Source organism: Phocoena sinus, chromosome 20 (assembly GCF_008692025.1).
Source record: "Phocoena sinus isolate mPhoSin1 chromosome 20, mPhoSin1.pri, whole genome shotgun sequence".
NCBI classification, from domain to species: domain Eukaryota; kingdom Metazoa; phylum Chordata; class Mammalia; order Artiodactyla; family Phocoenidae; genus Phocoena; species Phocoena sinus.
In genome coordinates, this window is record NC_045782.1 from 9348839 (window position 1) to 9372553 (window position 23715).

At 42.2% G+C, this 23715-nt stretch overlaps 1 long non-coding RNA gene across 2 annotated transcripts in view; it reads left to right on the plus strand.

The window, feature by feature from the left end:
- Window positions 1-20412, plus strand: part of LOC116745603 — a 63316-nt gene extending 42904 nt beyond the window's left edge. For both annotated transcript variants that reach the window (XR_004347498.1, XR_004347497.1), the window contains exon 4: window positions 20304-20412. This is a non-coding gene — a long non-coding RNA (uncharacterized LOC116745603). The remainder of the gene's footprint in view (window positions 1-20303) is intronic.
- Window positions 20413-23715: the final 3303 nt, after the last annotated feature.

Below are 23715 nucleotides of genomic sequence, written 5' to 3' on the forward strand. Positions count from 1 at the left end.
TTCTATTCTTTGTTTCTATGAGTTCAACTTTTTTTTTAAATTGAAATATAGTTGACTTACAATATTGTGTTAGTTTTAGGTGTACAGCAAAGTGACTCAGATATATCTATATCTATTTTTAAGGGTTCTATTCCATTACAGAATATTACAAAATATTGAATATAATTCCCTATGCTATACAGTAAATCCCTGTTGCTTATCTATTTTATGTATAATAGTTTGTATCTGTTAATCCCATGCTCCTAATTTGTCCCTCCTTGCCTCCCTCTCCCCTTTGGTAACCATCAGTTTGTTTTCTATATCCATAGGTCTGTTTCTGTTGTGTATAGGGATTCATTTGTATTATTTTTTAGATTCCACATATGAGTGATATCATATAGTATTTGTCTTTCTGACTTATTTCACTAAGTAAAATATTCTCTAGGTCCATCCGTGTTCCTGCAAATGGCAATATTTCATTCCTTTCTGTGGCTGAATAGTATTGCATTGTATGTAAATACTACATCTTCTTAAGCCCATCATCTGTCGTTGGGCACTTGGGTTGTTTCCATGTCTTGGCTATTGTAAATAGTGCTGCTATGAACATTGGGTTGCATCTATATTTTTGTTTGTTTGGGGGTTTTTTAGAAGTTTTATATATTTATTTATGTATTTTTGGCTGCGTTGGGTCTTCGTTGCTGCCTGCGGACTTTCTCTAGTTCCCTCGAGCGGGGGCTACTGCTCGTTGCGGTGCGCGGGCCTCTCATTGCGATGGCTTCTCTTGTTGTGCAGCACGGGCTCTAGGCGCGCGGGCTTCAGCAGTTGTAGCTTGTGGGCTCAGTAGTTGTGGCTCTTGGGCTCAGTAGTCGTGGCACATGGGCTTAGTTTCTCTGCAGCATGTGGGATCTTCTCGGACCAGGGCTCAAACCCGTGTCCCCTGCACTGGGAGGTGGATTCTCAACCACTGCGCCACTAGGGAAGCCCACATCTATATTTTTGAATTAGAGATTTTGTTTTTTCTGGGTATATACCCAGGAGTAGGATTGCTGGATCATATGGTAGCTCTATTTTTAGTTTTTTAAGGAACTTCTATACCTTTTTCCATAGTGGCTACACCAATTTGCATTCCCACCAACAGTGTAGGAGGGTTCCTTTTGTCCACACCTTCTCCAGCATTTATTATTTGTAGACTTTTTAAAGATAGCCATTCTGACCGGTGTGAGGCGATACCTCATTGTGGTTTTGATTTGTATTCATCTAATAATTAGCAATGTTGAGCATCTTTTCATGTGCCTGTTGGCCATCTGTAGTTCTTCCTTGGAAAAATGTCTGTTTAGGTCCTCTGCCCACTTTCTGATTGGGTTATTCATTTTTTTGGTATTGAGTTATATGAGCTGTTTGTATATTTTGGATATTAACCCCTTGTTGGTCACATGATTTGAAAATATTTTCTCCCATTCTGTACGTTGTCTTTTCATTTTGTTGATGACTTCCTTTGCTGTGCAAAAGCTTTTAAGTTTGCTTCAATCCCATTTGTTCATTTTTGGTTTTACTTCTTCTGCCTTAGGAGACTGATCTAAGAAAATATTGCTATGAGTTATATCCAAGAATGTTTTGTTTGTGTTCTCTTTTAGAAGTTTTGTGGTGTCATGTCTTATATTTAGGTCAAAATAAACCATTTTGAGTTTATTTTTGTATATGGTGTGAGGAAGTGCTCTAATTTCATTGATTTACACGTGGCTCTCCAGCTTTCCCAACACCACTTGTTGAAGAAACCGTCTTTTCTCCATTGTATATTCTTAACTTCTTTGTCAGAGATTAATTGACCATAGGTGTTTGAGTTTATTTCTGGGTTCTCTATTCTGTTCCATTGACCTATATGTCTGTGTTTGTGCCAATAGCACACTGGTTTTTTTTGGTTGTTTTTTTTGCGGTGCGCGGGCCTCTCACTGCTGTGGCCTCTCCCGTTGCGGAGCACAGGCTCCGGATGTGCAGGCTCAGCGGCCATGGCTCACGGGCCCAGCCGCTCTGCGGCATGTGGGATCTTCCCGGACTGGGGCACGAACCCGCGTCCCCTGCATCGGCAGGCGGACTCTCAACCACTGCGCTACCAGGGAAGCCCAGCACACTGTTTTTATTAGTGTAGCTTTGTAGTTTTGTCTGAAGTCTGAAAGGCTATGCTTCCAGCTTTGTTCTTTTCTCTCAGGATTTGCTTTGGCAATTCTGGGCCTTTTGTGGTTCCATATAAATGTTAGAATTATTTGTTCTAGTTCTGTGAAAAATGTCATGGGTAGTTTGATAGGGATTGCATTAAATCTGTAGATTTCCACATTGAGTGGAAAGTAGGAATCTGTTTTTTGAACAGAAATTCTTTTTTTTTTTTTTTTTTTTTATGCGTTACGCGGGCCTCTCACTGTTGTGGCCTCTCCCGTTGCGGAGCACAGGCTCCGGACGCGCAGGCTCAGCGGCCATGGCTCACGGGCCCAGCCGCTCCGCGGCATGTGGGATCCTCCCAGACCGGGGCACGAACCCGTGTCCCCTGCATCGGCAGGCGGACTCTCAACCACTGCGCCACCAGGGAAGCCCCGAACAGAAATTCTTAAGAGCTCACGAAGTTCTAGGGCTTCACGGTAGTTGGGCTCCTGTTCCAATGAACTTGTGGTAATAAGTTCAGTATAACCAATAAGCCAGTAGCCTATAACCAAGTGTAAATTAGTATCCATCAAAAGTCCATGAGTGATATATTTTGCTTTAAATCATAAGGCTGTAAATTACAGGTTTTATATACCTGTATCTTTTACTCTGCCAATTCCACACCGCAGTTGCTGTTGTTTTCAATACAGTATCTCTAAAAAATGTCCATATTACTTTTGGCATCCTTAAAGCATGACTTAGGAACTGTTCACACTGAGCTCACCATCACTTCTTCTCTTTAAGGACAGTGCAAACCAAAGTGACACAATCGGTGCCCTTCGAAATCAGCAGGGCTTGACAGCCCCTTGGATTTCACTGATGAGTTACTGAATGGCTTGACAGCCATCCTCAGGGTCTGACCAAAGGATTTCATTCTTTCCAAATTCACGAGCAGAATTTCTTTACTACCAAGTTTCCCGAAAATGGTGTGTGAGTACCTGTCAGTCCATCACTTACAGGAAGGTTTCTGAGGTAGCCCCTAGTCTTTTCTATCCTATTTCTGGTTTCAGAAGACTGGTTTTGGGTGACTGTCCCTCACGGAGGGCCCTCCTGTGGCCCAGGAGGCTGCTATATTACCACTGTGGGCCTGAGAGAAACTGTTGGTTTCCAGGCCCATGTTCTTGTGAAGTCTTCCCTTAGAATGGGGACTTTAAACTTAGATTCTACAGCAAAGGTTTTTTTTTTTTTAACTTATCTCCATGATATCATTTTATTTATTTATTTATTTAATTTATTTTTTAAACATCTTTATTGGAGTATAATTGCTTTACAATGGTGTGTTAGTTTCTGCTTTATAACAAAGTGAATCAGTTATACATATACATATGTCCCCATATCTCTTCCCTCTTGCATCTCCCTCCCTCCCACCCTCCCTATCCCACCTCTCTAGGTGGTCACAAAGCACCGAGCTGATCTCCCTGTGCTATGTGGCTGCTTCCCACTAGCTATCTATTTTACATTTGGTAGTGAATGTATGTCCATGCCTCTCTCTCACTTTGTCACAGCTTACCCTTCCCCCTCCCCATGTCCTCAAGTCCGTTCTCTAGTAGGTCTGTGTCTTTATTCCCTTCTTGCCCCTAGGTTCTTCATGACCATTTTTTTTAGTTTCCATATATATGTGTTAGCATACGGTATTTGTTTTTCTTTTTCTGACTTACTTTACTCTGTATGACAGACTCTAGGTCCATCCACCTCACTACAAATAACTCAATTTCATTTCTTTTTATGGCTGAGTAATATTCTATTGTATATATGTGCCACATCTTCTTTATCCGTTCATCTGTTGATGGACACTTAGGTTGCTTCCATGTCCTGGCTATTGTAAATAGAGCTGCAATGAACATTTTGGTAGACTCTTTTTGAATTATGGTTTTCTCAGGGTATATGCCCAGTAGTGGGGTTGCTGGGTCATATGATAGTTCTATTTTTAGTTTTTTAAGGCACCTCCATACTGTTCTCCATAGTGGCTGTATCAATTTACATTCCCACCAGCAGTGCAAGAGTGTTCCCTTTTCTCCACACCCTCTCCAGCATTTATTGTTTGTAGATTTTTTGATGGCCATTCTGACCGGTGTGAGGTGATATCTCATTGTAATTTTGATTTGCATTTCTCTAATGATTAATGATGTTGAGCATTCTTTCATGTGTTTGTTGGCAATCTGTATATCTTCTTTTGAGAAATGTCTGTTTAGGTCTTCTGCCCATTTTTGGATTGGGTTTTTTGTTTTTTTGATATTGAGCTGCATGAGGTGCTTGTAAATTTTGGAGATTAATCCTTTACAGCAAAGGTTTTTAACCTGGGGTCCAAACACCCTCTGTTCATGGTTGAGTTTTAGTGTGTCTGTGAATCCCTTGAAATTGCAAATAAATTTCCGTAAATGTGATTTTTCTGGAGAAAGAGTTCTTAACTTTCATCAGATTCTTCAGAAATGGGTGTCCCTAAAAGGCTAAGAGCCACTGGTCTGTCCTGTCTCTGACCTTGATCTAACTTGATACACACGGTTCCTTGTTTGTATTTCTAACCAGTAGAGTATGAATTGATTTTGCCAAGGCCTTAACATTTCCTACCATTCTGTGTGCTCTCTTACTTTTGTTCTTTTTTTTTGCGTTACGTGGGCCTCTCACTGTTGTGGCCTCTCCTGTTGTAGAGCACAGGCTCCGGACGCACAGGCTCAGCGGCCATGGCTCACGGGCCTAGCCGCTCCGCGGCATGTGGGATCTTCCCTGACCGGGGCACGAACCTGTGTCCCCTGCATCGGCAGGCAGACTCTCAACCACTGCGCCACCAGGGAAGCCCACTTTTGTTCTTTTTGATTACACATTTTTCTGGTTGGACAACCAATTTCTGGGTATTCTTTTAAATCTTTCTTGTGAGCTTTAAGTTCCTCAATGATTTAACTTATGTTGGTGATCCTTAAATATGTCATGACTTTTTCTTTTCTTAAACTATTTTAGTATGGACTGTATAAACATCCAAAAGAGGGACTTCCCTGGTGGTCCAGTGGGTAAGACTCTATGCTCCCAATGCAGGGGGCCCGGTTTGATCCCTGGTCAGGGAACTAGGTCCCACATGCATGCTGCAACTAAGAAGCCCGCATGCCGCAACAAAGATCTTGCGTGCCGCAACTAAGACCTGTGCAGCCAAAATAAATAAATATTTTTAAAAAATCCAAAAGAGCACATGTGAAATTTAAAGAAGAAAATTAAAGCAATTAAAAAGCACCAGGGGGGGACTTCCCTGGTGGCGCAGTGGTTGGGAATCTGCCTGCCAATACAGGGGACACGGGTTTGAGCCCTGGTCCGGGAAGATCCCACATGCTGCAGAGCAACAAAGCCCGTGGGCCACAACTACTGAGCCTGTGCTCTAGAGCCCGCAAGCCACAACTACTGAGCCTGCGTGCCACAGCTACTGAAGCCTGCGCACCTAGAGCCCGTGCTCCTCAACAAGAGAAGCCACCATGATGAGAAGTCTGCGCACAGCAACGAAGAGTAGTCCCCGCTCACTGCAACTAGAGAAAGTCCGCGCACAGCAACGAAGACCCAACGCAGCCAAAAATAAATAAATTAATTTTAAAAAAAGCACCAGGTCACCATAACCCAGTTCAAGAATTATAATATTGCCAGTATCCTATTATCTATACCACCCTCCCCCCAAAGAAATCCTCTCCCAGAAATAACCACTCTTTTAATCTTGTGATAACCATTTCCTTGCCTATCTTTACAGCTTTTCCATGTAGATATGCATTATTTAGTTCTGACTGTTTTTGAACTTTATATAAATGGAATCATACTAAATTATTTTTATCTTGCTTTCTTAGCTCAGTATTTGTAATATTAATTCAATAAAATATAATTCAATAAATAAATAAAAAATAAATTAATTTAAAAGAAAAGAAATAATAATGTCATCTTTTTCATGTATGTGGTGTGTATGGGCAAGAGTTTCTCATGGGTGTGTACCTAGAATTGGAATTGCTAGTTTGTAGGATATGAGCAAATTCAACTTTATTTAGAAAATGCTAGTGATTTTCCAAAGTGGCTCTAGGAATTTAAGTTCTCATGAGCAGTGAATGGGAATTGTTCCACATCCTCAGTAATCGTTGGTGTTATGAGTGTTTTTATTTTAGCTATTCCAGAAGCATGTAGTTGTATCTCATTGAAGTTTTAAGTTGTATTTTTCTGATTATTAATGAGGTTGAGAATTTAAAAATATACTTATTACTATTTGGATCTCATCTTTTTTATTATTATTTATTTTTGGCTGCGTTGGGTCTTCGTTGCTGCATGTGAGCTTTCTCTAGTTGTAGCGAGCGGGGGCTACTCTTTGTTGCAGTGCACGGGCTTCTCTTTTCGGTGGCTACTCTTGTTGCAGCACATGGGCCCTAGAGCATGTGGGCTTAGTAGTTGTGGTGTGTGGGCTCTAGGACACACGGGTTTCAGTAGTTGTGATGCACAGGCTCAGTAGTTGTGGCTCACAGTCTCTAGAGTGCAGGCTCAGTAGTTGTGGTGCACGGGCTTAGTTGCTCTGCGGCACGTGGGATCTTCCTGGACTAGGGATCGAACCCGTGTCCCCCGCATTGGTAGGCGGATTCTTAACCACTGTGCCACCAGGGAAGTCCCTGGATCTCTTCTTTTGTGAATTGCCTGTCCAAGTGTTTTGCCTAGTTATTATTAGGTTGTCTCTTACTTTTTTTCTTTAAATATTTACTTATTTATTTATTTAGGCTGCGCCAGGTCTTAGTTGTGGCACGCAGGAACTTTGTTGCGGCATGCGGACTTCTTAGTTGCAGCATGTGGTTTCTTAGTTGCAGCATGCAGGACCTAGTTCCCTGACCAGGGATCAAACCCGGGTCCCCTACATTGGTAGCACAGAGTCTTACCCACTGGACCACCAGGGAAGTCCCATGCGTTGCTAGTAATTTTTGACTGGATTCCAGATATTGTGAATTTTATGCTGTTGGATGCTTGATTTTGTTGTGTTAAAAGATAAACTGTTACATATTAAATTTTTTAAAGTTTATTTGGGCAAAAATCTATTCAAATCAGGTAGCATCCAATCTAGCAGAAAGAAAGGCACTCTGAGGAGCTGTACAAAATGAAGGACGTTTGTAGGCAGAAAGGAGTGGGAACAAGGAAACTAGACTAGGCAAAAAATCGGGTTGGTTATTGCAGTTACTTTCCTTTAAGGGATGGCGGGGGTCTATCAGGCAGGTTATCTAACTAATGCTGATCAAGTGATCCTAGATTGCCTGCTTTAATTCCATTTCTGAGGAAGCCGAAACTATGATCAAAGTCTCGGTTTGACGTGGAACTTAGCATAAGCAACTCCATTTTGGGCAGAAATTTTGACTTACAAATCTGCAAGTAATTGTTCTCTTTCTGGCAATTGTTTGCCTAGCCTCATGGAACTGCACCCTTGGTCAGATTGGTTTTGAGCCCAACACTCAAGGAGACCCCCGTGCAGACTTCTGAAGCTCTTTCTCTGTGTATATTCCTCCTCTCTGGCGTTCTGCCCCCTCAACCTCCCTGAACTCTGATCTCTGTTTCCTCAGTTCAGTGAAGCTCTTTTGAGATTCCCCTCCTATGTTGCAGTCCAGAAACTTCCTGCAGGCAGAAAGCCTGGGCAATTGTAGCTTTCATCTCATTAGTTTCCCTTACTAGTTTCCCTTACAGTCCCGTACTACCTGTTTTTCTGTGTTTGAAAATGTTTGTTTTTGCATAAATTCCGGGTTTTTTTTTAATGTCAGGAGGGCAAGTCCCATAGTAGTTACCAAGTTTTCAGCTTTTTACGTGTTATTTTCTTTGTGATTCTTTCTATTATACAAATCTGAGAAAATAATTATCCTCTTAGAAATATAATAAACCCACCTTTGAATAAACCCTTCTTTCAAAGAAAGAAGAGGTGGGTTTAGTAGTGAGGATGGAAGAGTGAATTTAAGAGATACTGTAATAGGAACAAGTGTTAGAATCTGGTCATTACACATGGGGGTGTGGTATGCAAAAATAGCAAGACATTGAAGATGACCTAAAGTTATAATAAAAATGGTATTGCTTCAGTCTGAAAATAAAGCTTCAGTCAAATGAGAAGATGTCCTCATCCTGAGGTAATGTCACTTATTATTATTATTTTTTGCAACTTGAGTAAGAAGATGAAGGTGCATATCCAAAGAAGACATGACAATATTAAAGAAGTCACACTATATAAACAATGAGATGTTATATAAAAAGCACTAAACTGTGAGTCAGAAATTCTGCAGTTTAGTTCCCATTCTATCATTTACAGGCTCTGTAGCCTGTAGTCATCTGAGCCTTAGTTTCTTTGTTTGTTCCATGGGAAAAACATGTCATGCTTACCTCCCAGGTGAGGCTCAAATGAAATAATGCAAGTGAGAGTGCTTTGTAAATCACTTACATCATCCACAGGTAAGATATCACTGTATGATTATTACTGTTTTGCCTAGTAAGTATCAAGATGTGGAAGATCAGAGTAAAGCTTCAGTCAAAGCCAGATAGTTGTAATCTTGGAGTGCTTCCTGTAGAAGGTGTCATTAAAGATAGAAACAACAGCTAGGTGGGAAGGAACTGTCATGGGAACCACCATAAACAAAACTTCAGAGGCAGAAACAAGCTCTCTTTTTATGTTACCACCTGGGACAGTTTACCCTCCCCCTGCAAAGAATAGGTGATCAACACTTTGAGGAAATCAGAGCGGAGAGTTTAAAGGCTGGAGTGGGGATTTTAGGGGTGTGCTGGGGGAGAGGTGAGGACACTGGCTGAGAAGAAGCTAAGAGGGATGGCTGGAAAGAGAGACAGAAAGATGTGGGAGAGAAAAGTGGTTTTCTCACTATTCTTTGGCTAGAGTGGGAGTGAATGGTAATTATAAAAGTAATGTCAGCTAATTGTAGAAATTCATGCATAACAGAAGGGAAAGCCCTCAACTCTTTTTCACTTTGGAGAGGTGACTGATCCTAATAATTTGGTGTATGTCCTTTCACACTTTTCCCAATGCATACATCACACATATAGTACAAACTTAAATTCACAGCAAACAACAGTTACCTCCCTAAACCTAGAATCCTTCTCTACCATTGCCTTCTTAGGCCCTGTGCTAATTCTCTTCCTAACCCCCACATTAGCTTTCTTGCTTTTTCTTCCTCACCCCTAACAGGAAATGAACCTCAAGTCTCAGTCCTTGGCTTCCCGCTCTTCCCTCTACATTCTTTGCTCTTGAAGATCACTTCCAAGCAGATGACTTCCCCAGTTTCCTCTTCAATACCTGACTTACCTCAAGAGTTTTGAGTCTGTATCTCCTACAACCTGCTGGACATCTCTTCCTTGATCTCTTACCCACCCCTCTCACTTGGACCTTGTCTACAACCAAGGTCAGCCATTTGTCTCAAAAGGGCTCCTCTTCCAGATTTCCTGTTTTTGTCATTTATATTCCCCTAAATTCATGTGCTCAGAACCCTGGCTTTGGTCCAATTGTTTCTTCTCTCAATGTCTTTCTCCTCATATCATCTTTTTTTTAAAAAAATAGATTTTTAAAATTTATTTATTTATTGGCTGTGTTGGGTTTTCCGTCGCTGTGCACGGGCTTTCTCTAGTTGCTGAGGGCTTCTCATTGCGGTGGCTTCTCTTGTTGCAGAGCACGGGCTCTAGGCGCACAGGCTTCAGTAGTTGTGGCACACGGGCTTCAGTGGTTGTGACTCGCGGGCTCTGGAGAGCAGGCTCAGTAGTTGTGGCACACGGGCTTAGTTGCTCCGCAGCATGTGGGATCTTCCCTGACCAGGGCTCGAACCCATGTCCCCTGCATTGGCAGGCGGATTCTTAACCACTGTGCCACCAGGGAAGTCCCCATATCATCTTTTCATTCCCTCTTTTCACCACCTACACCATGACAGTCATCCTGCCACAGATCCCTCCCTGCCCTTATCCATGTCCTCATAGCTGTCACACCAACCTATAAAACACTATTTACATCTTAATCTTCTATTCCTCCTCAACATAGAATTCCTCACCTTCTTGCTTAGCTGCCACTGTCCCAATTCCTCAACCTGGCGATGATACCTCTCACAGTCTAGCACCAAATTATCTTTCTAATCTCATCACCATGACTCTTCTATACCTCCTTTCCATTCCAGCCCAAATAATTTAATCACTGTTCTCTGAAAACGCCTTTTACCTGTTGACTCCTGGATCTTTGTTCAAACTGCTAACTCAGCTTAAATTCTGATTCCATTTTTCTGAACTTGTCCAAGAACCCTAGTTCAAAACCAAGTCAAGTCTTGTCTCCTCCAAGAAGAATTTTCTGACCATTGCCACTATCGGTGGTACTGTCCCTTCCAGAACCTAAGGACACTGATTATTGAGAGACTAGATTGGTCTTTCTATATTATCTCGTTAAATACTTGTTTGGCCTCTTTTGAGTTTCCCATGTATAGCGACTATACTTCATTCCTCTGTTTACCTTCAGTGCCTGGCACAGGGCCTGGGCATCACAGATGTTCAGTAGCTTTTATGAAATGATTATGCTTGGGGATAGAATGTCGATGGTGTGGAGACAAAGGAGATAAAGTTTGGGGGATAAAGAAGAGAGATATTATGGGAAGAGTTGAGGAATAAAATTGTGGCAGAGGACAAAGAGAAAAGGTCGAAGGAGGGGCAGAAATGGGTGTTTGGGAATGAAGGATATAAACATGAGATTGAGTGAAGATCACGCTCCCACCTGTCTTTGGTAGGGCCCAGGAATAGAGGCCCTATCAAGATGTGGTCATGAGGCGGTTGTGCGACGGGCCTCGGGCTAGGGAGAATTAGGTGGAGTTGGCTCTCTCAGCTCTACTGTGGCAGGCAGCCAATGAATTGTTTAATTTAACTCTTACAGAGACTCAAAGAAGCACCTTCTAGAAGGCCTGGTTGCTTGTTTCACAGAAAAGGAAGGGTAAAGATAGGAAAGTATTTTGTTTACTGGATTCATTCGCAAAATGTTTGTTGAGCACCTATTATATACCAGGCACCAAGAATACAGAGATTTTTGTCCTCAAGGAGTTCCTAGTCTGGTGGGGGAAACAAAATTATTTTAAAAAATGCAACCGTAGGTTACTATAAGAATGAATTCTATATAGGGTGTGGAGCACAAAGCAGGGATGGGTCAGTTTACCTTGGGGAGACAGAAAAGACTTCTCAGGGGAGCAACTTGAACTGAGCCTTGAAATCTGAGTAGGCATCTGCCAGGTTGGTGGGAACAGAGGAGAGTTGGGGAGAGGGGAGGCACTCTGGGCAAATAGGCAGCAAGAGTTCCAGGGAGCTGGTGAAATTTCAGGGAAATTCATGAGGTTGGGATCAGGAAGAGATAAGTGATGTGGTTGGAAAGGAAACAGGAGACTCATGAGAAGAGTTCTTTGGGGTGCTGGTGAGAGATGATAAGGGCCAGCAACAAGGCGGGGTTAGCAGGAATAGAGGTAGGGGAGGGTGAAAGAGATGCTAAGGAAGTGGAATTGTCAAGACTTATTCCACTGGTGATGGAAGAGAATGGAGAGAAGGATGTGAGAGAGAGTGTGGAAAAGGGGGAGAGAAGGCAAGAGAGGCTGATCCCGTAAGACTTCCTGGTTCCTGGCTGAGGCAAGTAGGTGTATGATGGTATCATTTACTGAGATGCGGGACACATAAGGAGTGGAAGGATTGGGAAATACAATAAACTTGGCTTTTGGCAAATCAAGTTTGAAGCACCTCTTGGAGTTGTAGAAGAGTACCTCATGGCCCACTTCACTGTCCACTGCTTTGCATATGTAAAGCTTTGATGTCTGAGAAAGGTCAAAAGAATCCTTGGTAGAGTGACTATAAGCAAGTGCAATCCAATTCAAAATAAGTTCTTGAACATTTACTATGTGCCACACTGCAACACACACTAATCTCCAAGGGGACTCTATCTGCCTTGTTCACATTTGCATCCCAGTGCCTGGTACAGTGACTGATACACAGTGGACATTTAATTAATATTTGTTGAATGAATAACTGAATGTGTGAACGGACATGTTTGGTAATGAGAATACAGCAATGAATAGCTCCAGAATCCCTCCCTTCGGAACTTACTGTCTGGTTGGGGAGACAAATGCATGCACAAACAGTGTCAAACAGCATATTAACTCTTGAATAGAAGTTGGATGTAAGGGCAATAAGGACTCGGGGGAGAGGGAGTGACTTCCTCAGTCCTTGTGCTGGGTTTTACAGTTTTCTAGGCAGAGAAGAGGAAAAGACATTCCAGAAGGAAGGAACAGACCAAATAAAGGCCTAGAAGGGTGAAAGTGTCTGACATGGTTCTCAGACTAACAGAGTTTAGTGCAGCTGTACTCCACATGGCAATCATCATGCCTGCCATCCCCTTATAAGGAAATATTCCACATCCACATCCCTTGCTGAAGGAAAGCTCTGAGTGTTCTTGCTTTACACAAAATGAAACTGCTGTTCAGCCACAGGTGGCCACTCACCCCAAAAGAGACAAATCATACGCTGTCTAGCAGCCTAAGAGGTATACTTGAGCAGAGCCACTGTCAAAACCAGAAGGAGCAGGGCCATTCTGCTCACTGTGATGTGAGTATGTCTCTGTGTGTGGTGGTGGTGATGGTGGTGGTATGGGAAACCAGAGAGAATCGGGCAGTTAGCCATAGTATCAAAGATGGAGAGAAGCCAGAGAGGCCAAGCTGGCCATAGGAAACAGAAGTTACAAAAAAAGTAGACGCCACATGGCAGAAAAAAGACATGCTGAGCAGAGGGAGAAGCAGCAGTTGTTTTCAGAGTGAGAAGCAGATGGAATCAGAGGTCATCCAGTTAGATCACCGTCTACATATATTAAAACCCATTAGTAATGTTAGAATACTTGCTGTCCACCATCAAACATATTTAATAATTCATTAGGAGAGGATATTTGAAATTTCTGTTGTTCTTCCTTTATTCCCAGTGACCCAAGTTTCCTGCTCATATCATTTCTGTTTGAATAACTTCTTTTAGCAATTCTTTTGGAGCAGGTCTGCTGGCAATGGATTCTCTTAGTTTTTCTTCATCTGAGAATGTCTTTATTTCATCATCATTTCTCCAGGATATTTTTGCTGGATATAGAATTCTGAGTTAACAGGTTTTTTTTCCTCTCAGCACTTAAAAAATATTATTCTACTTTATTCTGGCCTCCATTGTTTCTAATGAGAACTCCACACTCATTTGGATCATTGTTTCTCTATAGAAGTGTGTTTCTTTTCTCTGTCTGCTTTCAAGATTTTTTCTTTGTTTTTGGTTTTCAGTGGTTTGCTTGTGATATGCCTGGGTGATGATTTTTTGTTTGGTTGGTTTTTTATCCTGTTGGTAATTTGGTGAGCTTTTGGAATCTATAGGTCTATGTCTTTTATAAAATTTGAGAAGCTTTGTTAAGCCATTATTTCTTTTTAAGAAGTTTTTTCCTATACCACACTCTCTTTCCTGTGCTTCTTTGACTCTGATGACATGAATGTTAGACCTTTTGGTTTTGTCCTACATGTCCTTGAGGCACTCTTTACTTTTTTCAATCTCTTTTCCTCTATGTTATTCAAATTGCATAGTTTCTATAAAGATATGTATACTTTTTATTTTATTTATTTATTTTTGGCTACATCAGGTCTTAGTTGCAGTGTGTGGGCTTCTCTCTAGTTGTGGTGTGCAGGTTCTCTAGTTGTGGCATGCAGGCTCAGTAGTTGTGCGAGCATGTGGGCTCAGTAGTTGTGGCACTCAAGCTCTTTAGTTGTGGCGCACAGGCTCAGCCTAGTTGCCCTGCAGCATGTGGGATCTTAGTTCCCCGATCAGGAATCAAACCCACGTTCCCTGCATTGGAAGGCAGATTCTCAGCCGCTGGACCACCAGGGAAGTCCCTATTATCTGTATTCAAGTTCACTGAATCTTTCTTTCATCAGTTCCTTTCTGTCATTGAGTTCATTTGATGAATTTTTAAAAAAATTTTACTTATTGTAATTTTCAGTTCTAGAATATTCATTTGGTTCTTCTTTATATTTTCTATTTATTTTCCTGAGATTTTCCATCTCTTCATTCATTTCAACAGTGTTCGCCCTTACTTGTTGGAGTATTTTATAATCATTCCTTCAAAGTCTTTGTCAAATAATCCCAACATCTGTCCCAATATCTTCACATTGATATCTATTGTCTCTTCTCATGTGAGTTGAGATATTCCTGGTACGAGTAATTTTGGAGTGTAACCTGGATATACTGAATATTATGTTATGAGACTCAATCTTGTTTAAGTCCTAAAGAGCATGCTGGTATTTTTGTTTTCTCAGGCAGTTGAGCTGGTTGGATTCAATTAGTGTTCTGTGGTTGTGGTTTCAATGCCAGTTCTATTTTCCAGGCCTTTGCAATGCTATTTGGATCTGTCCCACGTTTGTGCCACCCAGTGGCCAGTGGTAGCCTGTCATTTAATTCAGTTCTCAAAGTCTGTTGACTTTGTTCAGTTCTCCTGTCTGTTTGTGATCTGATCCTTACTTGTGCAGTTCAGGAGTGAGCCCAGGAGTTCATATACAACATTTTGGGGTTTCTTTCCTAAGATCTTCCCTCTCTGTGGTAACCCCAGTGCTTTAAAGTTCCCTGGGATTTCCCTTTTCGGTCCTCCAGCCAGAAAATTAGGGCTTAATTTACCCCACTTTACTGTACATTTATTACAATTGTGCCCTCGTCTGGGTTCAAGCAGCAAGAGGACAGAGAGGAAAAAAAGTCCGTGGGGTTTTTCCCATCCTCTTGGGACCACACCTCTTCTAATTGGAGAGGAAAGTTCCACTTCTTCAGAGTTAAGAGTACCTATAGGTCCTTGCTGCTACCGTTGTCATTCCCAGGTGATCCCTTTCCCACGATCTAAGCCGGACCTGAGAGCTTCCCCTGAAGCTCTCTCTGTCCATGCTGATTTACACTTCCAGTTTTTAGGCTGCCTTGAAGTCAGTTTAGGGGCTACTGGAAGGGAAAAAAAAATAGTAAACTCACTGCCAGTTTGCACTCTGGTCTTACTCCTCAATCCACATGCTAGTACCACTTTATTTCCTTCCATTATTTGTTCTTTTGTATATTTGCACTTTCTCACTTCCTCATTTTCGATTGGGCTAATGAGTTATTTACCTTTAAAAAAGTATTTTAGATTTATATAGTAGTTCTGTTTTTCTTGTTTTCTAATTTATTATAATTTGGTTTTCTTCGTTTGTTCCTTTCTGCAGCTTTCCTTTGGTTTATTTTGTTATTATTTTCTATCTTTTAAAAAAGATGCTTGGGCTTCTCTGGTGGCGCAGTGGTTAAGAATCCGCCTGCCAATGCAGGGGACACGGGTTCGAGGCCTGGTCCGGGAAGATCCCACGTGCCGCGGAGCAACGAAGCCCGTGTACCACAACTACTGAGCCTGCGCTCTGGAGCCTGCAGGCCACAACTACTGAAGCCCGCATGCCTAGAGCCCGTGCTCCGGAACAAGAGAAGCCACTGCAATGAGAAGCCCATGCACCGCAGCGAAGAGTAACCCCCGCTCGCCACAACCAGAGAAAGCCCGCGCGCAGCCACGAAGACCAAACGCAGCCAAAGAGAGAAAAACAAATACCGTGTGCAGCCAAAAATAAAAAAATTAAAAATAAACAAATTTATAAAAAAAAAAAGATGCTTATTTCTCCATTTTGTTTTGAAATATGTATTTAAGGTGATTAAGTATTCCTCTGAGTACTACTTGAGCCACATTTCATAGATTCTGGTATATATTCTTTACATTATTATTTTTATTATTTCCATTAATTCTTTTGTTTTGGGTTATGTTTCCATTTTGACCCAATTATATGAAAGAGGGCTTTATTTTTAACTTCCAGGACAGAGAGGACTCTTTGATTTTCTTATTAAATTCATTTGTTGCAATATGATTATAGGATATTTTCTGCATTATTTCTGTTTTGGGGATGTTTGAAATATTCCTTAAAGACTTAAATATGATTAATTTTAATAAATATTATTGGACAATTGAAAGGATGAAGTATCCTCTACTTTCAGGATGCAGAGTTTGATATATATCAGTAAGGTCTGCTTTGTTAATTATATTGTTTAGGTCAACTCTATTCTTAGGGTTTTTATTTTAACTGTGTTTTTTTTTGTGGCCTCACTGCACAGCTTGCAGGATCTTAGTTACCCAACCAGGGGTTGAACCTGGGCCCCAGCAGTGAAAGCGCCGAGTCCTAACCACTAGACCGCCAGGGAACTTCCCTATTTTTAGTTTTTAAAAAAATTATTATTTGTTTTTGATTGGATGAAGCAAGTAAATTAAAGCCTCTTTTTTATTAGCACGTTTCTGTTTCCTTCTTCTTGCTTATTTTGTAATTTCTGCTTTGTGAAGGTTACTTTTATGTTGTTTGGTACATTGATAATCATAATCGTTACATTTTCATTGCCAATTGTACCCTTTTTTTTAATAGATCTTTATTGGAGTATAATTGCTTCACATTACTGTGTTAGTTTCTGTTGTATAACAAAGTGATTCAGCCATATGCATACATATATCCCCATATTTGAGCCTCCCTCCCACCCTCCCTATCCTACCCCTCTAGGTCATCACAAAGCACCGAGCTGATCTCCCTGTGCTATGCTGCTGCTTCCCACTAGCTAACTATTTTATTTGGTAGTGTATATATGTCCATGCCACTCTCACTTTGCCCCAGCTTTCCCCTCCCTGCCATGTCCTCAAGTCCATTCTCCATGTCTGCGTCTTTATTCCTGCCCTGACACTAGGTTCATCAGTACCATTTTTATTCCATATATATGCATTAGCATATGGTATTTGTTTTTCTCTTTCTGACTTACTTCACTCTGTATGACAGTCTCTAGGTCCATCCACGTCTCTACAAATGACCCAATTTCATTCCTTTTTATGGCCGAGTAATATTCCATTGTATATATGTGCCACATCTTCTTTATCCATTCGTCTGTCGATGGACATTTAGGTTGCTTCCATGACCTGGCTATTGTAAATAGTGCTGCAGTGGACATTGGGGTGCATGTGTCTTTTTGAATTACGGTTTTCTCTGGGTATATGCCCAGCAGTGGGATTGCTGGGTCATATGGTAATTCGATTTTTTTTTTTTTAAGATCTTTTTTAAAATTTTAACTTAATTTTACTTTTTTTTTTGCTGTGTTGGGTCTTTGTTTCTGTGTGAGGGCTTTCTCTAGTTGCGGCGAGCGGGGGCCACTCTTCATTGTGGTGCGCGGGCCTCTCACTATCGTGGCCTCTCTTGTTGCGGAGCACAGGCTCCAGACACGCAGTCTCAGTAGTTGTAGCTCACGGGCCTAGTTGCTCCGCAGCATGTGGGATCCTCCCAGACCAGGGCTCGAACCCGTGTCTCCTGCATTAGCAGGCAGATTCTCAACCATTGCACCACCAGGGAAGCCCTGGTAATTCGATTTTTAGGTTTTTTTTTTTTTTGCGGTACACGGTCCTCTCACTGTTGTGGCCTCTCCCGTTGCGGAGCACAGGCTCCAGACGCGCAGGCTCAGCAGCCATGGCTCACGGGCCCAGCCGCTCCGCAGCATGTGGGATCTTCCCGGACCGGGGCACGAACCCATGTCCCCTGCATCGGCAGGCGGACTCTCAACAACTGCGCCACCAGGGAAGCCCCGATTTTTAGTTTTTTAAGGAACTTCTATACTGTTCTGCATAGTGGCTGTATCAATTTACATTCCCACCAACACTGCAAGAGGGTTTCCTTTCCTCTACACGCTCTCCAGCATGTGTTGTTTGTAGATTTTCTGATGATGCCCATTCTGACAAGTGTGCAGTGATACCTCACTGTAGTTTTGATTTGCATTTCTCTAATAATTAGTGATGTTGAGCGCTTTTCATGTGCTTCTTGGCCATCTGTATGTCTTCTTTGGAGAAATGTCTATTTAGGTCTTCTGCCCAGTTTTTGATTGGGTTGTTTGTTTTTTTAATATTGAGCTGCATGAGCTGTTTATATATTTTGGAGATTAATCCTTTGTCCGTTGATTCGTTTGCAAATATTTTCTCCTGTTCTGAGGGTTGTCTTTTTGTCTTGTTTGTAGTTTCCTTTGCTGTGCAAAAGCTTTTAAGTTTCATTAGGTCCCATTTGTTTATTTTTGTTTTTATTTCCATTACTCTAGGAGGTGGATCAAAAAAGATCTTGCTGGGGCTTCCCTGGTGACTCAGTGGTTGAGAGTCCACCTGCCGATGCAGGGGACATGGGTTCGTGCCCCGGTCTTGGGGGGTCCTGCATGCCACGGAGCAGCTGGGCCCTTGGGCAATGGCCGCTGAGCCTGTGCGTCCAGAGCCTGTGCTCTGCAGCGGGAGAGGCCACAACGGTGAGAGGCCCACATACCGCAAAAAAAAAAAAAAAAAAAAAATCTTGCTGTGATTTATGTCTAAGAGTGTTCTTCCTATGTTTTCCTCTAAGAGTTTTATAGTGTCCAGTCTTACATTTAGGTCTTTAATCCATTTTGAGTTTATTTTTGTGTATGGTGTTATGGAGTGTTCTAATTTCATTCTTTTACATGTAGCTGTCCAGTTTTCCCAGCACCACTTATTGAAGAGACTGTCTTTTCTCCATTGTATATCCTTGCCTCCTTTGTCATAGATTAGTTGACCATAGGTGCGTGGGTTTACCTCTGGGCTTTCTATCCTGTTCCATTGATCTATATTTCTGTTTTTGTGCCAGTACCATATTGTTTTGATTACTGTAGCTTTGTAGTATAGTCTGAAGTCAGGGAGTCTGATTCCTCCAGCTCCACTTTTTTCCCTCAAGACTGCTTTGACTATTCGGGGTCTTTTGTGTCTCCATACAGATTTTAAGATTTTTTGTTTAGAACTGCTTTTGCTGCTTCCCATAGGTTTTGGGTCATTGTGTTTTCATTGTCATTTGTTTCTATGTATATTTTGATTTCTTCTTTGATTTCTTCAGTGATCTCTTGGTTATTTAGTAACACACTGTTTAGCCTCCATGTATTTGTGTTTGTTACAGTTTTTTTCCTGTAATTGATTTTCGCCAGTTGTACCCTTTAGCTTTATAAAGTAACCTTGCTGTCTTGGCTCGAATTCCACCTTGTCGATTATTAAAATCATGACTTCTGCTTTAAAAAACTTGTTGTATACCCTTGCCAATGTTTTCATCTTTAAAATAAACTTTATTTTTAAGATTGGTTCCAGATTCACAGAAAAATTGTACTGAGATTTACAGAAAAATTGTACAAAATTGAAGGTTGTACTGAGAGTTTTCATATACTCCACACCTAGTTTCCTCTATTGTTAACATCTTACGTTAGTATAATGCTTTAAACGTGAAGAGAGTGAGAGGAAGCAAATAACACAAATTGATAATGTAGGAAGTGGAGAAACAAGAATACACATAAAACATTTAAAAAATAAACCAGTAAAATAAGCAAATCTCAAGCGAGCTTAATTTTTTCACATAGTGAGAAAGTAGGAATAAACCATGAGAAGGAATGAAAGAAACACTACTTATACAGTATAGGCTTAAAAAAAAAAAAGTAGTAACTCTGCAGCAGGGATAGACAGGAGGGAGTGCTCTAGGAGTCCCTGGTAATTTACAAAGCCTGTTGTTTGAACCTCATCATTACCTGACACATCTAGGGGTTTTTTTGTTTGTTTCTTTTGTTTGTTTGTTTTGGTTTGGTTTTCTTGGCCATGCCGTGGCTTGCGGGACCTTAGTTCCCTGACCAGGGATCAAACCCAGGCCCCTGCAGTGAAAGTGCCAAATCCTAAACACTGGACCACTGGGGAATTCTCCATGCCGTAACATTTTATTCAGTTAAAAGTGTCAACGGTCCTCTTTTTAAGTACTTATTGTTGCTTTGATTTCAGCTAGTCCACAAAGTAGAAAATATAACCCACCTGGTCTGAAGATGAGACACTAAAACCACACATTTTAATTCCTCAGTTTATTCCTCATGGTTTAAATAGAGAGCCCTCTAGGGGGCAGCAGTGGAATGACAGGAGCTGCTGTTTGGATATTGTGGAGAAGAGGGAGAGACAAAATGGTGACCTCTAGACCAGAGCTTCTAGGTAAAAGAGAAGACTTGGCATTAGAACTCTTGATCCTTTCTCTTACTGTTTACAGACGGCCACCATGTCACACACTGCAGTGGAAACCATTCACAGAGGATCCAACGTGAGCGCCCACCTGGAGCTGTGCAGCAGTGCAGCCCCTCAAGAGTACAGATGGAGTGAGGGGTAAGAAGTGATCAAAATCAGATCAAAGGAATGCGACCAAGATTCCCAAAGGTGTTTTTTCTTTTTTGCGGTACGCGGGCCTCTCACCGCCGTGGCCCCTCCAGTCGCGGAGCACATGCTCCGGACGCGCAGGCCCAGCGGCCATGGCCCACGGGCCCAGCCGCTCCGTGGCATGTGGAATCCTCCCGGACCGGGGCACGAACCCGTGTCCCCTGCATCGGCAGGCGGACCCTCAACCACTGCGCCACCAGGGAAGCCCCCCAAAGGTATTTTGAGCCTGGTGTAAAAAGAAGGGAGAGAGAGGATTGATGGGAAAATTAGGGGGGTGTAGTCCAAATGGGAATCACCATTAACAAAGATTTAGAGGCAATAGTAAGCCTCTTACATGCAGTGATTCCTGGGCAGATTGTCCAAGTAAAAGAAGACTCGTTACACAAGACTCTCCTGGTAGATTAGGGTGGAATTTTTTTTATTGAAGTATAGTTGATTTATAATGTTGTGTTAATTTCCACTGTACAGCAAAGTGCTTCAGTTATACATATATATATTCTTTTTTTAATATATTCTTTTTCATTATGGTTTATAATAGGATACTGAATATAGTTCTCTGTGGTATACAGTGGGACCTTGTTGTTTATTATGGTGGAGTGATTTGAAGACTGGAGTGAGTCCTTGGCCCACCCACATTCAGTCTTTTTTTTTTTTTTTTTTTTTTTTTTTTGCGGTATGCGGGCCTCTCACTGTTGTGACCTCTCCTGTTGCGGAGCACAGGCTCCGGACGCGCAGGCCCAGCAGCCATGGCTCACAGGTCCAGCAGCTCCACAGCATGTGGGATCTTCCCGGACCGGGGCACGAACCCGTGTCCCCTGCATCGGCAGGCGGACTCTCAACCACTGCGCCACCAGGGAAGCCCTCAGTCTTTTTTTTTAAAATTTTATTATTTATTTATTATTTTTGGCTGCATTGGGTCTTCGTTGCTGTGTGCGGGCTTTCTCTAGTTGTGGTGAGCAGGGGCTACTCTTCGTTGTGGTGTGTGGTCTTCTCATCGCGGGGGCTTCTCTTATTACTGAGCACGGGTTCTAGAGCACAGGCTCAGTAGTTGTGGCTCACGGGCTCTAGAACACAGGCTCAGTAGTTGTGGTGCACGGGCTTAGTTCCTCCAACATGTGGGATCTTCCCGAACCAGGGCTGGAATCCGTGTCACCTGCATTGGCGGGCAGATTCTTAACCACTATGCCACCAGGGAAGTCCCCCACATTCAGTCTTGATAGTTTAATTTGGATGTCAGTGACCCCTTTTTCAATTGTCTGCTTAATTGCTTCCCATAAGTGTCCCACTGTTACTCTAGCTTAAACAATTTTTCTTCTCTCTAGCCCAATCATGCTAATATCATAACCTCAGACTCAGTCTTTTAATCTCCCTCATTCACTCCTCTTCTGAAACTCAGTCAGTCTTCAGGTTGTTTCAGTCTGTACCTCACAAAGTTTCTCCAGAAAAACTTTGAAGTGGCCAATGCAAAAATCCTGAGAGTTTATGATTTCTTGAGACTATCTTTTATTACCCATCTGAGAAGGCAAGTTCTAAGCTAAAACTCCACCTCTTGCTTGGTGAGGTAGTGAGTGGGTTGCTGAAACGTTGGCGGCAGGAGGTGACTTTTAATGGATCATACGTGTCTGTTTCTGCCTTATTAACTGTATTATGTCAACCTTATTTAAATTTCCTCAAATATTTGTGGAAAGCTGTGGGGCGTAGATAAACTGAATGTGTAAGGTGTTTCAAGGACTCAGACTCTGTGTCTGTCATGCCCTTGCCATCCCACAGCCCTTACCCCAGGCCAGGGCAGGCTCCTCACATTGAGATGACACCAATAATTTCCAGGTTGGGCCTTTGGTCTCTACATTTTAAGAGTTATCTTTTTATACACTGTTTTGCTCATATGCTCTTAATCCTAGCTTTGATTCTTCCTCTCAACTGGCCCTTGATCTTGTTAGATTTGGTTATATGTTATGCTTTTTTTTTTTTTTTAACCCTTTAAACACATGGGCCTGGTGGAAACAGCAGTGAATCTACAATGTCCCTTTTTGTTGTGTTCTTGGAGAAAAATGGGAGCTTCCACATGGTACGTGGGTTCCAGGAGTGCTAGTCTAGCTGCACCCACTTAGGGATTCAGGCTGCTGACCTTTGCATTTGATCCTCCTATTCTGTGTTCCGAGGGATGCCCCATTACAGGTTACCTGGCCCAGGTTGGCAGAAACACACTGACTAGTGCATATCAAGATGTACGTGGAGGCAACATGGCTGAGCTAGGGCCCTCTAAGGATATGGGGAAATCAGAAGACTTAGAGGCTGAGAGACCAGAGGTTAGACAGTAAAAGGGATAGAAAGACCAGAAATGTGTATAAACGCAGAGGGAATGGAGTCCTGGGGGTCCTGGCCTTTGGATTATGTGGCTCGTTCATAGCGGGTATTTGAATGTTTGTCGACACGGAATGAATCTTGGAACTCTGAGGTACTATGGAACGTTTTGCAACCATGTAGGAACTATGGAACTATGGCCCCAGCGGGGCCACTGCTACTCATGGCTAGGTTCGGGAGTGGAGGTGGGGACCGGCAAAAGAAATACAACTCAGTTGTTCTGCCTGCCGAACACTAACGTGCACATCCTACCAACACTTTAAACTCCTTGTATCTAAAACTGAGCACCTCACCTTTGTTCCCAAACTGGCTTCTTCTGACGTTACTGTTGCTGACAGTTGCTCCGGTTCATCCGCTTGTATCCTTTTCTCCCCCTTCTCTTCCATATCTAAAGTCTCAAGATTTTGAGGATATTTTCTAGGCAAGAGTAAGTTTTATTTTGCTGCCTTCCACCTAGCAATACATACTGGACTCACTTTTATAAAATGTTAGCGTTTCTATGTCAGTACAACAGTACCCATTCCTGTGTGCTCCTGTATGTTGCAGAAGCTTAGACCTCTGTTCTAGCTTTCTCATTCTTGCACTCAGGCATGCTGCAGTGATTTTCCGCCATCACCAGACTTCTGATTTCTCTCTTCCACTCCTGTCACCCTCATGCAGGACTTTAGCCACCTCTCTCCTTGGGCAGACACGAATAATCTGGGCTGTTCTCTTTGCCCTTTGATCTACTTTATTAAAGATTTCTCAGTTGTTGTGGAACATTCTCCAGCGATCCTATAGTGTCTATGGTGATCTCTCTTGATTTCAACTCTATTTCCAGATATTGTTCTCTGGTTGCTGTTGTTGGTTGTTTTCTCCGCCCCCCCCCCCCCCGCCATATGTAC